The sequence below is a fragment of the Eutrigla gurnardus genome (genome assembly GCF_963514095.1).
Source record: "Eutrigla gurnardus genome assembly, chromosome: 9".
Taxonomy (NCBI): Eukaryota; Metazoa; Chordata; class Actinopteri; order Perciformes; family Triglidae; genus Eutrigla; species Eutrigla gurnardus.
Window position 1 is genome coordinate 16,309,613 of NC_139923.1, and position 16,774 is coordinate 16,326,386.

Here is a 16,774-nt window from a genome sequence, read left to right on the forward strand (position 1 = left end):
GTATAAGAAGTTGAAATATAATGTAGTAAATAAGTAAGTAAGTAAATATTGTTTTTTTTTTCATTTCTAAAACAAGTATCCGTTATCATTTCGATATAATGCTTTTACATTGCTTTTGTTTGATTTGAGTTCTGCATTATATACGGTCAACAATGGTATCCTTATAAATCGCCTTGAAAATTGTGTTGGGTATTGTGTATTAAGGATACTGCTCTTGCTTGGTTTTGCTCCTACCTCTCTAACAGAACTTTCTCTGTTGTAATGGGAGAAATCTCCTCATTCCCAACCCTCTCATGTGGTGTTCCCCAGGGGTCAATTTCTGGCCTCATACTTGTTTCTATTTATATGCTTCCTTTGGGTTAAATGATCCGGAAGCATAGTATTAATTTCCACTGTTATGCGGATGAAATGCAACTTTATGTTCCGTTGACTGGTAATGATGCATTATCTCATGTTATGGTTTATCGCTCTTATATTAAATGCTGGATGTCACAAAACCTCCTCCAGCTCAATGAGTCCAAATCTGAGCTGCTTTTATTGGGCTCCCCAAACCTGACCTGTGACCTGAAAAAGAATCTTGGAAACCTGTCCCCAAACGACACAATTACAAATCACCAAGATAGTACAATAAGGCTTTCTTCAACTTCGGAACATTGTAAAAGTTAAACAATTTCTATCCCGAGCTGACCTGTAAAAAGTCATACATGCGTTCATCTCATCATGTCAAAATTTGGTTGCCAGACTGTTAACTAATTCTAGGAAATATGACCATATCGCTCCCATCCTTGCAATGCCACACTGGTCTACTATTAAATGTCTAAATTTAGAATTGAAACTTTTACGAATTACTTTTAAGCCCTACATGGCCTTGCTCCTACTTACATCATAGACTTACTCATGCCCTATGAGCCTAGCCACTGACTGCGCTCCCCAGGTAGGACCCTCCTAACTTTAATGGCTTTAACAGTGGACATCACTTCGGGCGTTCTCCATTAGAGCCCTGCAGTTGTGGAACTCCCTCCCTGAGAACCTTAGGTTGGCTTTGTATCCTCTTTAAATTACTTATTAAAATGCATTTTTACAGTAACTCGGTCTAGTTTCTACCCCTCTTCTATCACTTTTCGTTTGAACCTCTATACATTGTTTTATCAGGTATTATGTACTGTGTACCTGTATTTATCTTATGTTTTTGTTGTTTGTGTTCATTAGTGTATCTTGTTTTATCACTTTGTAACTGTTCTTGAAAAGTGCTATACAAATAAAGTTTATTATTATTATATTTTATTTTTTTACTCCTCAGCACCAGGAGGAGGACAATGGGCGGTCCTTAAAGGAGACGGACCATCAGTTAGCAATTAGGGAGGAAATCAGCCAGCAGTGCAAAGCCCAGCAGCGAAGGTTTGATCCCAGGGGGCTCTCATTTGCTGACGTTACACAGGTCAGTCCCAACACTCCAACAGGCCACTGTGACTCCTGCTGCTGAGGATTGTGCTGGCTGAAGTTGGACTGTCTTCCCAGAGCTACCACACAATCTACCCCCGGCGTTGTCTCCTGGCCATGGGGAGGACGAGACAAAGGTGTGGGTTGTTTTCTTGTACCTGCAACTTTGGATTTAATCCAATAAACAAACTATCAAAACGTACATACTGTTCACCCCCGGTGGCAAAAACAATACACTACTACTCCAGACTGAACAAACAAAAAGCAAAGTAATAAAGTTGCACAGCAATTCCAGCTTAATTCATGTTACCCTTATTTTCATTATTTTTTACAATGTTTCATCAACTGTAGATTTCATTGCTTCTTTGTAAGTGTCAACGTTCATTTTTAGATGGACCTGTTATCAACCAGTCAGCACACAGTGTTTTCAGCTTGATGTGTGGTTTTAAGTCGTGAGAGCAGATAATGACAGTTGGGTGCGTTACACCGTGGGACGACTTTGGAAAAAGACTGACAAAAGTGACAAGGCAACAGCTGACATTTGTCCTCTGCAAATGTCACACTCCCTCTCTGAAGCCATGGGAAGCAAACAAGTCACTTTCTTTCGACCTGTAATTGCACTGCCTGCTGTCGGTCAAGCACTGCCACTTTGAAACTGCCAGAAAAACCCTGAAGTTTCACCAAATTCCAGTCAGGTCGAAGGAATTGCATCTCTTGGACAAATAGAAGAGGAAGAGAGGAAGGATTGAGATGACAGCAGAGCCATGGTTAGAGTCCATTAACATGCAGCACCTTCATAGATTTAGAAGCAGATCTATGAAGTCAGGAGAGAGAAGAGATTCCCCATAGGCAGGTTGTTGGTAGTGGAGAAGACCTCGGATTATGGAAACAACAGGACAATCTGCACCAAACAACTGCAAGAGTATCACTTTGTCTGGTTTTACTATTTATAGGTATGTGAAAATTAACATATTTGCTTTAGTCAGAAACTACTGACAACAAAAAAAAAATGACATTTACAGCATTTATTCTCAGAAAATGACAACTGGTCAAAATGACAAAAAAGATCCAGTGTTTTCAGACTAGAATAATGGAAAGAAAACTAGTTCATAATTATTTTTATACAACACAATACTAATGTGAAGAGTTCAGAAATCAATATTTGGTGGAATAACCCTGATTTTGAATCCCAGCTTTAATGCATCTTGGCATCTCTCCACTAGTCTCTTGCGTTGCTCTTGGGTGACTTATGTCACTTCTGGCACAAAAATTAAATCATCCTGGCTTTGTTTGATGGTTTATGACCATCCATCTTCCTCTTGATCACATTCCAAAGGTTTTCAGTGGGTCTCAGATCTGGAAACTGGGCTGGCCATGACAGGGTCTTGATCTGGTGGTCCTCTACAACTGAACGGGTTGAATTACCAGAAGGCAACATAGCAGATGTCCTGGTCTGCAACAAATACCTTAAAGTCCGGCAAGCAAATGGAAACCATGAAGAGGCTGCAAGGAAGTCAGCCGCAGCCAAATACCTGCATAGAGTAAGACAAGTCCTGAAAGTCCTTGATGATTGCTCTACAGAAGTGTAGAATGATTTTGAAACCTGTCAATATGTGCTAGCAGCATGTCAGTGTTATATGGTTTCTCACTGACTTTTCTGGTACATTTTGTACTTACAGTCACTTTTGATTTGAGTTTCGGTTCACTCAGTCAATGACAGATTTTTGTCTGTTCTCAGTCCGTCTCCCCGTTGTCTCTTTCAGAGACAAGAAATATATGTGACAAGGGCAGGCCACATGCTTGAAAAAAGCGGGGGGAAAAAGAATCATAAAGCCAGACACCTAGATTAACGGCAGTGTCATCTCTGCAAGGTTGGGCTTCAGTGTTAGTTTGTAATCTCCTGAACCGACTGTCACAGCCTTTTGCCAAAGAGTGCACAAATAATGTATTTCGAGAACGAAACAGGCTGCATCTCTACAGGGACGGCGGACATGAGTGATATTAATGGTAACCATTAAAGAAATCGTACACAAAAACACAACCCTTGGATGGGCAGCTGCAAGTGGCACTGAGCAGGCCGGGTGTCACATTTCAGCCGGGCACAAGCAATTTCTGGGTGGCTAAGAGGGGGGGGGGGGGGGGGGGGTGAATGAGCACAACAAATTCTTGTGCCACATTAAATGTTGCCTCTGCCAGGGTGACCTCTGTGGCCAATTATAGGGGAGGCTAATGCTTTGGCTGACATATCTATTTGAATGGATGAGATGTTTTTCTCATTCGCTGACACAGGAGATCACACGCCTATTATCATCACAATGGCCGCATACACAAGCTTATGTAAATGCCTCCTCACGCGGTAGTGACTGTCAGGCCCGCCGCATATTAGCTTTGTGTATGGAAGAATGGCGAGTGTGGAGAGAATAGGAGGGGATAAATTCAGGGTTGCTTGGATATCACTGCCTGAGCTGTAAAGGCTATGCACCCCCAGATAACAAAGCAGTGGTATCTAGTGATATTTAATTAGCTCATTTGAACCGATCCTGTGGCTGCATTGAGGTGCTTGGCATTGCTCTGAAGGAGTACGACAACAAAGTCATCAATGAATTTGACATTTGTGGCCAGAGTAGCAAGACATCAAGGCTCATTGAGGACTCTGAACTGATAATGAGCTACTGTTGTGCTAATGTAATCAATTTCACCTTGATGAAATCAATTCCCAAAGTCCAAAAGGCTAAATTTGAACATGTTCCCAATGTCATAGACAAGGCGAGAGGCTCCCTTGTCAGTCCCATGTGTCCTCCAGGCTTACCCGTCCACTGAGAGCACCTTGTGGACTGAAGTAGGACAAGCGCACGGGCCTGAGGTGCAGAAGGAAATGGAAAACTCCTGGCTGCATATAGTACTGGGCAAATAATACAGCTGGTCTCACTGCCTCTGGGAAACGACCCTTAATTAGGCTCCTTCATGTCCATCCGTGCCAGCACCTGAAGAAAAGGCACGGAAGAAAAGGCTCCGTGGGGGTTGCGTGGGCGTTGGCAGAGATTTCATCTGCAGGGCCATTCTGTGACTTCATTTGTGTCGGCTGGCGACGTCCCCTTCTGCCTGCTTCATTGTTTCCCCGGATGAAGTGGACTACCTCATCAGGCCCCAATTAACTGCATGCATGGTGAAGGACTAGATAGGGAGAAATTTACATGAGCGTGTGTGCGCAATGGGAAAATGTGTGCACGACTCAGGAGTGTGTGTCAGCATGCGTTCGTCTGTGTGGCTGCGTGTGCGTTTGTGTGCAGGCTGTGAGCTGCTGTCAGTAGTCATCCCGTCTGGGGGGAAAAAAGTCAACTGATTTGCCTCCTGCTCTACTCTGTTTGATCCCACTGCTTGCTCAGTCGTGGACATGTTTGGTAACCCCTGGCATGCAGACTATAGGACCGTATTGATGAGCGTGCACGCATGACAGGTGTTTACAGGAGTTTGGATGCAAACATAACACCCACATTCACAAAACACAACGCAGATCCATGTAATTACAACACCGGCGGTGCTCATTTGTGTTTTATTATTGCCCTTGTTTATGGTGTGTGTGATGTAGGGCTGTTCCTGCATCTGTGGAGATCACGATGCAGTGTCTAGGTTTCTCCTCGATCCGCCACCTTGATTAGAGCTCTGTCCGAGAGCCTGTGGAGAGAGAGGAAAGGAGGGAGGGATGTCAGAAAACAGACTGCCATGCTTTTACATACACACTGAGGCATCTGTTTCTCTCTCTTTCCGCGTGACCTTAAAGAACCCACGGTATCCAAAGTGGGTATCCAAAGTGCACAAGTCCAGTCCCATTTGCCACCTTTCATTCTGTCAAGTGGCTGCCCCTCTTTTTTAATGACCCTCACGCTGCGCCTTCTCTTCTTTGAAAAGTTCAATCCGGCGCCCCTCTGCTGTCAGCTCGTCTCTGGCTGTGATAATTGAAGCCCCTCATCTTTGGGCTAATTTGCTGTCTTTGTACCGTTTTGTACTTTTCCCTTTTCAGGGCATTATTCGCTCCACCTGCCATACTTCAGGATTCCTTGATGTTGCACAGCCCTCACTGCCCTTAACATGGACAGCCCTAACGGAGACGTGCCACCAGCACTACTGTGGCCTACTGTCCTCTGCTGGCCCCCACTGGGTATTGCACCTGTTTGAAATGCCACCAGTGTTTCAGTTGGGCTTGCTCAGAAAAGGAGCTTAAATGCAATGGGTGATTTAGCAGTAATAGTTTGGCTTTCACTTGGTTGTAATCTCTAACGTAAGTTAGTCGGTGTACTTCCTTATTGACTACCCTGTGAATGAGGAAAAAAGCGGCCATTTGGCGGGAGATTCTGCTGCATTAGGCGTGATTCGCACACACATTGAGGCACAGGTTTTTATTCCGGATTGGTACATTCCCCTTCATATTGTCACGCTCAGCAGTTTTGTCAGCTGTGGGGGATGAGTAGTTCAAGGTTAGTTTTTTCAAAATGCTCTATTGGGACTGCACAAAGAGGAAAGACTTGCATGTCCCCTCAAGATCTCAAGCGCTTTAAACTTCAGACTAGCATGCAATAAAAAAAAAATAAAAAAAATACATCCAGTTGTGTGTCACTGTGAGAATGAGTGACTTAAAATAGCTCCAACCATTTTGCATTTTGGCATGGATGGGGACGATGTGCTGCAGCTGGCTAAAGATTTCCGACAGTGACTATGGAGCCTCCCCGGATATGTGTGTGCACACAAACACACTTGTACGCAAAGACAACACACAGACACACTTATCCTCACAACTTGGCAGACCTGCCCACAGACTTGGCCAGGGAATGCAGGCCAAAGAATGACTTTGCTTCTTCCGTGTCAGCAGTGGGCCCTCAGCACAGAGGTGGTGGAGGGGGAGGGGGCGGGATGAAGCAGAGACTGCTGCTATCCTTTGCTCGAGTGGTACTAATAAGAATAGGAAACCCAGATAAAGGGCTCTCTTTCGTGCCGTACCCACAGCAATAATGAGGCCTGGCATCTGATGGATTACCCAGACTTATTTAGCAAAGGCTGCCTCATTTTTCCAGCCACCCTCAGCTACCCTCAGCTCTCCCAGTCGGTTGAACAAAGGCCAGTCTTTTTAGTGCCTTTTGTCGCACAGCGATCACGCGTGTATGGACTTTGTATCTCTGCGCTCATTAATCGCTCAGCGATAAGTCTGGCATGATTTCCTTGGAGCTACAGAAGAAAATGTGCACTTGGTGATGATACTGGACATAACGGCCCCCTTGAGTCAAAACCATAATGACTCGCTACATTGCCGGGAAATGTCATGTAAAGCAAATGCTCTCAATTGGGAGATGTTTCAAATAACTGTCGCCCACCGGTGAGAATATAGATCTGCAGCCTTGAGGCCTTAATTCAACCCAGAGGATCGTTAGTCACTATAGAGAGCCAAAGTCCCGATGTCACCTCTACGCTACCGTTCCACTCGCTTCTGTGACTCAATGTAATATTTCATTAAACATTGCATTTATCAGTCTTTCCAGAAAAAAATTAAACATATTCCTGGGTTTTAGTAACCATATATCAAGATAAATGTGCCCCTATAGTGATTATTAAGAAGCTGAAGCCGTCATGATATTAACAGTTACACATTAACAACAATTAATGACAAAAAAACTGAAAATGTACAGCAGCGTTGGATCCTACGTCATTTTAGTTTCTTTCAAACCCAATATATCATTCAAATGTCATCTCTCCAACTGTTTAGCTGTAATCTCAGCTGTCTCACTGTGCAGTTATTAAAGACACGACTGAACTACCTGCAGCCATGTGTGACTCATCACCATCGACTCACTTCACTCTAGAGCTGTGTCGTTTAGCCCATGATCTTCTTGGGCTTTTCTGTTTATTAAAAGCAGTATATATATATATATATATATATATATATATATATATATATATATATATATATATATATACATATATATATATGTGTGTGTGTGTGTGTGTGTGTGTGTGTGTGTGTGCGTCTGTAGATCTATTAAAAAGGAAAATCTGATATATCACATTGACATAAGTATTCAGACCCTTTGCTACCCTTTGAAATGGAGCTCAGCTGCCTCCCTTGATCATCTCTGGGATATTTCTCCACGTTGATTGGAGACCACCTGTGGTAAATCCAATTGATTGGACATGATTTGGAATGGCACACACCTGTCTGGACCAGGTCTCACAGCTGACAACGCATGTCAGAGGAAAAAGCAAGCCATGAGGTCTGCAGAGTTCAGAGACGGGATTTTGTCGAGGCCCAGTAGATGCTACAAAAGAATTCTGCTGCATTGAAAGTCCCCAAGAGCACAGTGACCGCCATAATTCTTAAAAGGAAGACGTTTGGAACAAACAGGGCTCTTCCTAAAGCTGGCCGCCTGGCCTAACTGAGCAATCAGGGAAAGGGCTTTGGTAAGAGGGGTGACCAAGAACCTAATGGTCTGGCTGGGCTCCAGAGATCCTGTGTGGAGATGGGAGAAACTTCCAGAAAGACAACCATCACTGCAACACTCCATCAATCTGGGCTTTATGGCAGAGTGGCCAGACGGAAGCCTCTCTTCAGTGAAAGATACATGAAATTATGCGTGGAGTTTGCCAAAAAGCACCGAATGGACACTCAGACTATGATGAAACTGAGATTGAACTGTTTGGCCTCAATTCTAAGCTTTATGTCTGGAGGAAACCAGACATCGCTCATCACCTGCCCAGTACCATCATGGTGGTGGCAGCATCATTGGGGGTGTCCCGCAAGGACTGGTCGACTAGTCAACAAAAAGTTTGTTTTGACCACTTGGGGGCAGCAGAAACATGATGTGACCACTATTCCCTCTCTTTTAACTCTTTGTTTGGTATCTACCAACTCCTGGGGAAAATATCTAGAGAAATGCTCCACTATGACTCCCACAGTTAGTCTCTCTGCTGTTTGGTGCTGAGCAGGTTTTCACTGAAGATTGATGCCTGCCACTAACGACACTATTAGAGCAGTGAGAGTAAACAAAAACCAGTAAAGTTTCAGGTCAGACTGCTAAACAATGAACTGCAACTGAGTGATTGTCTGTCTTCACATTCTGAAATAGGTTTGATGACTCAGCAAATAACAGATTTGGGCTTCATTGTCGGTGTAGGTGATGCATTAGTAATTTGTTACCCAAAGAGCCGCCTGACCATTGGGATGACTAATCTGAAGGCCGATGTCTTCCTGTTTAGTTTGCAGCATTAATCACCCATATATTGACAGGAAATATTTCTTCAGATAGTAGCAAAAAAACAAGACCATTTAAACAAACACCTAATCATCACTAATTGTGCTAAAAAAGGGGGGCATTCAAGAAGAAACAATCATTTGAGATCCACTCACTTGTAGCTTCAAAGAGCCTGTTTGATAGATGAAAAACCAGTGACCACTCACCTCTAAAAGAAGTGAAATTCCAAGGACAGACTGGCTTAACCACCTCTTTTGCAAACACGTCCATTGTGTGTGTTTGCACGTGTCTTCTTCTTTTTTTGCATTTGTGCGCGTGTGGGCTATTGAAGTCAGCTCTGTGTTCTCTCTCCGGTGCTTCATGGTCCTCAGCCAAAGCCAGAGCTCTGTAACGGAAGATAAAGGCTCGTCTGTTACCAAGACAGGGGGAAATGGAGCTTGGCTCTTTGGAGAAGGCCACTCACAACTGTATTTACATCATTCTGGAGGGGGAGCACGGCAACGCTAAACTCGTGTGCCCTCATCGGTGAAGTGCCGCGTCTGCACAGAGAGAGAAAGAGCGGCCGTTTGTGTAGAGAGCTCTCCCTATAGGCGTAAACAAAAAAGGTGGGGGAGGGCTGCCTTTTAATTGCGGGGGGTAATTTATTGCCTGACTTGCTAATTCAATTGTGTCTTCAACCATCCTACCTAAAAGCATGAGTGCACAAAGCCAGCATTTGAACAAGGCGTGGAGTGGAAGACTTAGCCGGAGGCGAGAAGAGACAGGGGGACAGAAAGGAGAGGGGATTGCAGGGAAGAAGGAGAAGGAGAGAAAGGCATGCCTGGTGGCAAATTCAAAGGGGAGGAGATGTAAGGGGGACCAAAACACATGCCCTGCTGCATAACGTCATTGATCGCCCTGTTGTAATGCCACAAGTTACAGAAGTCGAGGGCGTTCGCTCCGATTTGTTCAGCACGCCTGAGGAAAGGAAAAGGAAAAGGTGCACTAATGAGACAAGCTCGGAGTTATATTATTCCTCTAAAGCTTGTGGTCACATGTTTCTCTGTCCGGGTGTGCGTTTTGAAGGGATTCTGTTCAAATAACTTATTTTCAATCACAATGTGTCCTCTGTATGACATTTTATATTGCTGCAGTGACAAACTAATCATGCATTTTTTTGTTTTGTTTCTGCTTTTAAAGCCTAATTGTATTTATTCTGGGCTTCATTGCTATTGATATTTATTGTTGTTTAGAGTAATTGACATTGTCATATAAACAATGAAACAAATTACTATGTGTAATGTGAAAGGGAGTCCGAGAGGATTACAAGCCAACCCTGCTGTTTCCCTCAGCTCACATAATAAATGACAGTCTTTTGACTCTTTTATTAGGATAACTGTTTCGGTTCACGCTCATCGCTCTTGTCAGTGTCACTTTCAAATGCAAAAGGCTTTTATTTTCAATTAAAACACTATAAGCTATTTGGCCCACACTAAATGGATATACACACATTTAACAACTAGCTGGTGACGTTTACCTCAGGAGTTGATTGTGACCATATATGACTTGTATATTGGATTTACACTAAATGCTAATGTTGCTCTGCATCTGCTGGATGTGTTAAATAAGCAACTTGCCGTCTTCAAATTGTGGCTATAAATGTAAAGGTTTAAAGCATGTTAATTGGTCAGAAGTTAAAGGTGCAATATGAGATTGCAGCTAACGGTGCTAACAGTACTACCTAAATCAAAATTGCTGAGGGAGCCAACTGTTAACTTGAAGGGGGAACTAGAAGGTGGGCGTTACCTCCACAACAGACGCCGGAGGTCGGTATGGCATTGGCAGCAATAACCGCCGTTTGAGCACAGTACAAAGCGGCGACAATTAGCTAGCGAGTGGGGTACATGGGGTCTCAACTGCTCGAACATGTGCGTACAGCCGGCCTGGCAATGTAAACAAAGCACAGAGCAGCTCAGATTACAACACAGAGAGGAAGTGTGACTTCATTCTCGGCTCGCGTTGACATCACTCCCGTATATCTTTAGTTGCTTGCAGCTATATTAATGCTCTGAATTTCAGATGTAGCACCTTTAAACGCTACAAATCTGCAAGAAGCACCTGAGCAGTGGGGATGTGAATTAAGGTCACAGTAGACTAAATAAACAAGAAAATGTGGTAGAAAGTTTTGAAGAGAAATCAATAAGCTCAAGAAAGACATTTAGGCGTCGGCCAGGAATCTAATCTTTATCCTCCAGATACAGGGAAAGCATGCAGACAACAACCCTCCTTGCGTTGCAGCCAGCTGCGTGGCTACTCGATGGTAAAAAGTGTTTGCTATGTACGCTGATGCTGAACATCATGAGCTACAAATGTACATGTTGTGTACAGACCTGAATCTGTGTCTGAGCTTTGGCTGTTACATCAAACATGTCACATGCAATTAGCCGTGTTTGTTGGGTGAACAAGGTCAGGCAGTGAAAATGTTTTGCTGTCCCATGTCCATCACATTAAAGGACATGACGTACAGCTGTTCCCTGAAGCTACACATATGTTTGCCTCTTGCTGCGGTGCGAATACATGTACCACTGCAAAGTGCAGATACGTGTAACAATACAAAGTGCAGATACATGTATGACAAAAATTCACATCTGGTGACCTTTGACTATATTCCATATCCGGTCTGTCCATCACTGTCACCCAAGGGAGAGGAGAAGGTGAGGACCCCCACACGGCCGCGAATTGCAGCTTGACGATTCCCATGATGTGACTGCATGCTGTCATGCAGGGTAAAACCCGACTGTAACAGTTCAGGTTATGTTGTTGTTGTAGGACACAGCAAATACGAAATGCATTATAAATAATTGCGTCTTTAATCCAACATGACATCCATGACTGTGATTTGTCACAGCCACAATGAGCAGCTTGTTGCTGCATAAAAAATGTGTTTCCCCAAGAACGTTATGAATGTATTAAACAAAAACTGTTTCACGCTCGTCCATTTCCAAGAGATGCTGCTTGTATAATTAAACTGAAATACAATTATGAAAGGTAACATCTTTTTTTTTGTCCAGTTCATATTCTTTTTTATGAATTTACTCAAACAAAAGCCCAGTGACCTGAGTTTTGTCATCATTATCTTTATTGTGTGTATATATGTATACTGTATATAGATAGATAGATAGATAGATAGATAGATAGATAGATAGATAGATAGATAGATAGATAGATAGATAGATAGATAGATAGATAGATAGATAGATAGATAGATAGATAGATAGATGTGTGATAAAGGTGGCTACTTTTCTTCTTGACCGGTAAGATATCATTAAAGCTAGCTAGCTTTTAGCTAACACTAACACTGGCAACCCATTGAGGGCGCATGCGCTTCAAGCAACAGCTGTGTTGTGAAGTGAATGCATTGAAGGGGGGGGTGCGGGTGCGATATCTAGTGGCTGGATGTTATCAATGTTGTCAATAGCACCTTTAAAAATACATATAATACAATATTATACAATGATAAAATTATCTTCAATGTACTTGTCCAGTTTACACCGAACACCAACAGCTATCAGAAAGAAAAGGAAAAAACAACGCCTTGATTTTTTTCACAATAAAGTTACTTTGCTGAAATACAATCAATTAAAAGCTGATTTCCAAGAAAGTACTCTTACTGTTCCAGAGAGGTTAGTGTATTATTTCCTTGGAAACCAGCTTTTAATTGATGGTATCTGAGCAAAGTAACAATCTAGTCAAGGCATTTTTTTTTTTTGTATTTAATTCAATAACCACTGGACAAACCTAGGGTTGTATAATGTTGTAGCATAGGAATAATGCACACAATGCATAATGAAAGGAGAAACTGGGCAGACTCATAGAGGCCCAGCAGCCCTGAACGTCTGATTTTACCCGTCCTTCTTCTTTTCATGTGAAATTCCTGCACTTTTTTATAAAATGACTTTAAATGTGGAATATTCTGCATCCTGCTTTAAAAGATACAATATATGCTTGGATAAAGAGTGTGCCAATGAACAAGGCTCATGACCATCCTCCACAAAGTCAATACAATATGTGAGAGAATAGAGTGCATTCATCAGCGCTGGTTGCTATCACCCCATGGTTCATTCAGTAAGATTATCTTACTTAGGCTATTGATTTTCTTTTGTCCATTATCTGTCAGGCGGTGCAAGGAAAATGATAAACGTGACATGGTTGGGGAGAAGCACTGTGTATGAATTTAGATAAGACATTTAAAGCTCAATGCAGAAGCGTCATACTTCAAGTTATTATCCATTGTCATCTCCTCTCCCCTCTTTAGCCCTTTACAAAGGGCAGTCTAGTCACTTTCGAGCCATCATTTGAAATCTGGGTTGCCTCACATTAAAGGTCTCATCTGCTGTTATTTAATCCGCTTTTTATTGGGTATTTCTGTGAAAATATGTGCTGCCAAAAATGTACCTGTCTTTAAAAGCTGTGACTGAACATAATTTAATAGTTGCCAAGAAAAGTAATATGATTTACATTTTTTCCCTCTCAAATGTCTCCTTTCTTTCTTTTTAAGGACACACGTCTCCTTCATTTTAGCAAAATACCAATTACAAGTTCTCTGAGAACCCTAACAATGCTTTTTGTTTGTCTGTTTAGCTGCTGCAAAAGTATATCTCTTTCAGTAGCATCTCTGTTGACCTTATGCACCTGTTTCAAATGCAAATTGTATTCCGGTGGTGATTAGGAGAGGCTTTCTTGCAGATTTAAAGTGTATGAAGTGTTGTTCATTGTGTATAAAATACAGCAAAGAAAAACAAGGTGCTTAGAGTGCTTCAAAATATGCATCATGGAGGGCAGTGAATAACATTAAATTCAGATTTCAATCAGTAGCTTCTTCATAACATTAAAGGTCATATAACAGCAGGCAAATGTAGAACCTCAGTGGAGAAAATCAAAGAGCTAACCTGGCTATCTGCCTACTGATAACTCTGAAGCACACTTATTAACATGAATCTTTGTTTGATGTGTAAACAAAAAAAAAGAGACAAATTGTGGTTTTAGGTAGGGATATGATGGAACATTCTTTATGGACAGTACAAGGTATTTCTGTGTCTCCGCTGGTTGCCTGAAAACTTTTTTGTGGTAGCAACGGGGCTCCAGGAAGTCTCTACTTTCGGTTATGGATCGACAGCAACAGAGGCGCGCCAGCTGTTACATGAAAAAGTGTTATTGATCTCTGAAGTATATTTCCCCAAATGTTGAACTTTTAGTAGCTTTTTGAAAGATTAAACGGATTGCTACCCGGGAAATGCAGCACAATTACATTACGGTATGTAGAATTTGCATTCGTTAAACTATTTGTATTGATGCGAAATGTCAGCACAAAGTTAGCTACTCTTCCACTGTAAAACTTTTTCTGGCATTTTTACAGACTGCACGAGCACAAAGGACAAAGCTGTTGAGCGATCAGGAGATGATGATAATGATGATGATGACAGCTATGATTTTTTTTTTAGTTTTTCCCCATTGTCGTGATTACGTACAGTATGATCCCTTTTTCCAGGTAGTTTCACTGATGAGCTTCAACCATACAGGAAGTACTAATCACTGAAATCACCTGTAATTGTGTCTGATTGGGATTACATTTACATTTACATTTACATTTAGGTCATTTAGCAGACGCTTTTGTCCAAAGCGACTTACAATAAGTACATTTGTCAAAAGAAGGAAACAAGGAAACCACAACGAATCATTGCCGATAAAGTAAGAGCTAAAAATAGAACAAGTGTTAGGTCGTCATCTGAGTAAACTAGTACTTCAAGAGCAACAGTGCTACGATCAGAGTGCTATAGGTAAGGTTTTTTTTGGGGGGGGGGGGTGTTAGTGGGTCGATGAAAGAGTCCGATCCCTGCTCCAGCCATCTCCAACATCTCCATGTTCTCCCAGTGAGGATGGAAAATACCCACACCCATCCATCTCTATCCCATTCACTCATAGGCCTTTGATTTTCCAGGTTAGCTAGCGAGGACTAATTATGCAGGTGCATAGCAACAAGATGATGCAACAGCCCTTATGCCCTTTAAGCTCTAGCTCTCTGTGGCATCGGCAAAGCCAACAGCTGTGCTTTGTTTTTGTGTATAACAGCAAGTGGCACTCGAGGTGCCTAATATCCTGCCACATTCACCGTCACACGCTGAACCATAACCAGTTATGCTGATGAGGTCATTAACTAAGCTAGCAGATGCATTACTTAGCATATGTTTACACCTTTGTTTTCAAACAACGCACGGTGGTATTAATATTAACAACCTATCTTAAAGCGTGAGGGCGTGAAGGAGCTGCAGTAAGATTTATCCTCATTAATATCTAACTGTATGCAGCAATTATTTGCTCTATAGCCGAGGGCTGTGGTGCAAGGATGACCTTTCTTTCATGTGGTGTTTGTGTGTGTTCAAATGAATGTGCCACCCATGTATGCACTAGGGGGGGGAGGGGGGGGCAGCATGATTCTTAGCTTATTTATATTTAATATTGATTGTGTAACTGCCAGCACAGTTAAACTCCCTACTGCTCTCTTTTTATCAGGAAAACACAAAGTTAAATGTTTCAAAGTTATTGTTACGACTGTAATGTACTGGTACTCAGATCAGTACTCGGTATATCAGCAAGTACTGGAATTTAAATATTTGTACTCAGCCTGAAAAAAAGTGGTATCTGCGCATCCCTATTTGTAAAAGTCTAGTGCATATAACTGTGTCATGTATCTTTCTGTTCCCACAACAATATACAGAGAAAATGGGACATTTTTGTGTATATTTACAAATGGTAAATAATTGTGATTAATCGTGATTAATCCACAGCTACCCTGTGATTAATCAGATGAAAATGTTTAATCGTTTGATAGCCTGCATATCTTCATTTCATTTAAAAGCCTGATGCACAATACCAAAGGAGTAACATGCTTACTCCTGACTCATGTAGGATGAGGTACTGCATTTTTACTGGTGTTAATATGTTCTACATTGGCGTATGGCAAGGCAAGGCTTATAGCACATTTCAACATAGATTCAACATATGGCGAGCATGGAGTAATATTTGAATCAGCCCACATCGTGAAGTGGTTTTGGTGATGATAGGGCACTGATTACACTCCCATAACAACTTACTGTAAATCAAATCTTTAAAACAATGGCAATCAACTGTGCTGTGGTCTCAGTTCATACAGAAGTAAACCAGACTTACATTTACATTAACATTCGGGGCATTTAGCAGACCCTTTTGTCCAAAGCGACCAACAGTAAGCACGTTTGTCGAAAGAAAGAAACCACAACATATCATTGCCGATAAAGTAAGAGCGAAAAAATAGAAACACATGTGAGTAAAGTAGTAGCTGTTCAGCAAGGATAGAAGTGCAGTTTTTTTTTGTGGAAGTCAGTTCTATGCAGTCGAGGTGAAGTCTGAACAGGTGAGTCTTGAGTCTTTTTGCGGAAGATGGCAAGACTTGGCATCGACAGATTCGTAACCATATATTCTCGGTCTCCTGGCATGCCTTGTGACATTATCACCCTCGATACCTTGAGGCAGACAGAGGGCTTGATGCTAGGCAGTGTGGGTGTCACAATATTGCCACTTTCCAGGCCACATAGGCCACCTGGCAAGGGCATATGGCTAACCCACAGAGGGCCAGTGGCTGGAAACCTTTCCTCTGCACTAAAACTTCTCAAGCTGGGAACAGCTGATTCGACGTGACGTGACAGGTGGATAACGGTAGGGGGACAGCTGGATGCTCTGCCCTGCAGGCCTGCTGGGATCTGAAGGGTCTCCGCTTCAGAGCTGATTGAAGCTGGCTCGCCATTTCCCAAGCTTTGTTTGCTGTGACACTGCCCACAATGCAGTGACCGTTGATGCTGAATGCTAAAAAGAAAGGAGAGAAGTTAAAATCCAAGCCAGAAATGCTACTGCGGGGAGTTGAACAGTTGGCCTGCATCGTTCTGTATTCCAAGTCAGCCAATTAGTGACAAACATGATTCCACTGGCAATGCTACCTCTTATTAATGCATGACTGTTGGAGAGCTACAATACCAGCTATCTTCTGCTAGGGATTACTTGTTGGCAGATGTTTTTTTCTGTTC